This window comes from Saccopteryx leptura, chromosome 5, assembly GCF_036850995.1.
Source record: "Saccopteryx leptura isolate mSacLep1 chromosome 5, mSacLep1_pri_phased_curated, whole genome shotgun sequence".
NCBI lineage: Eukaryota > Metazoa > Chordata > Mammalia > Chiroptera > Emballonuridae > Saccopteryx > Saccopteryx leptura.
The window spans coordinates 50,584,777-50,586,881 of record NC_089507.1 but is presented as its reverse complement, the minus strand read 5'-3'; positions in this window follow the sequence as shown (position 1 = coordinate 50,586,881).

Genomic DNA, 2,105 nt, shown 5'->3' with positions numbered 1-2,105 from the left:
CACATGTCCTGACTGGGATCCACCCTACAACCCCTATTTGGGGCTGATACTCTGCCTATCTGAGGTCATGCTCACAACCGAGCTATTTTTAGTACCTGAGATGGAGGCTTCACAGAGCCATCCCCAGCACCTGGGGCCAACATGCTCGAATCAATTGATCCATGGCTACAGGAGGAGAAAAAAGAGAGAAAGAGAGAGAAGGGAAAAGGAGAGGGGTGAAGAAGCAGATGGTTGCCTTTCCTGTGTATCCAACTAGGAATAGAACCCAAGATATCCACACGCCAGGTCAACAATCTATCACTGAGCCAACCAACCAGGGACAATATTTTCTTTTAGTATTGTGGTAGGCAGAACTCTAAAATTCTAAGTTTCTGCATTTATGTCTCTGTGAATACAATGAGATATCATACCCATGATTATGTTACATTACATGGCAAAAGGAAATTTGTAGATGTGATTAAAGTTACTCACCAGCTGACTTTAAGTTAGTCAAAAAGGAGATTTTTTTTTCCAGGTGGGTCTAATTTAATTCTTTAAATGTAGAGTCCTTCAGCAGTAGAGAATTCTCTCTCTCTCTCTCTCTCTCTCTCTCTCTCTCTCTCTCTCTCTCTTATTTAGTAACAGAAAAGCCAGGGACTCTAAGTGTAAGAAGATGCACTATTGTTGGATTAGGGAACCATTGTCAAGGAATGCAGGCAGCCTTTAGAAACCAAGGTCAGCACAGGCTGACAGTAGCAAAGAAATAGAAAATTTCTGTAAAAAACTTGATTCTGCTTATAGCCTGAATGAGCTGGAAAGTGATTCTTCACCACAGCCACCATGTAGAAATCCAGACGAATCCACACCCTGCTTTTAGCCTTTTGGCACTAAACAGAGAACAAAGATGAGCTTACACAGATTTCTGACTTACGAAATAAAAGCAGATAATAAATTATTGCTATTTTAAGTGGCTAAGTTTGTCATAATTTGTTATTACATGAATAGAAAATTGACAACGGTATAGACTTTTTATTAGCCAATTTGAACATTTTTATATGCTTATTTATTCATTGTAATTATATGTTCCTGTTTTGCCAAAAACAACTTTTTCTGAAACAAAAGAAGGACTGAATCTGGATATTGATTTTCAAATCAACTGAAAGAAAGATGCAGTTAAGTATTGAATGTTGAAGTTTTTTTTGCTGAGATGCTGGTACATTCATTTAATAAAAGACATCACAGTTTTTTACCTCAAATATTTCACTATCAGAAAGAAGAAATTGGTCTATAAACATGAAAGTAAGAAAAACTAAAACTGGTTTTCCTTAAAGGGAACGCATGGGTTACAGGTTGTTCAGATTGTACAAGAGCTGGGAAATTACAGGGAAACATCTTGGAGGACTTATCTTCAGAGTCTATGTACCCTATATAGACAGAATCTGAGCAAGTTACTTGAATCTTACATGAGGTAGACTTGAAATTGAGAATTGTGCTATAAAGAAGGGAAATGATAATTTAGGCACATGGGCAAAGACACACTGGAAAGGAAAGGAACAGGATCAACAAAAAACTCAAAGTGAAAGAAGGTAGACACTGGTATGACTACAAAGAAGAGCACAAGGTGAGAAGACAATGAGTGGGTAAAGCTCTTTAAAATGGCAATTGGCACAAATATATTTTCATTTTCCCTCCTTATAGCCAGATTCTCCTTTAGAGTTCATACAAAGGAATTACTGAGCCAGACGCAATGAGTACACATACCATTAAACTAAGAGAGGCAGTCAAGGGCATCAGATGCTTGATGAAAACTTTAGATCTTGCCTCTGCAAGAACTGAATGGCAGGGCCTGAAGACCTGGCTTGTCCTGACTCAGAACGAAGACTGCCACCTCTTGAAAGTCAAACACAAAACTGCAAAATATTTAAGGGTGTTGCTTAGGTTTTGAACATGGTATTGTTTCTCACTTACATAGCCAGAACCAGGAAATTTTTCCTGCAATAAAGACTTATCAAATGATTCACCTCAAACCATAGTATTGGTTAATGCTTACCCATCCCAGCATGTCAAACTAGTTTATTTTAAATTCTTAAACGTTTTTTCTGTAGTCAGCTTACAAGTCTGAAAGA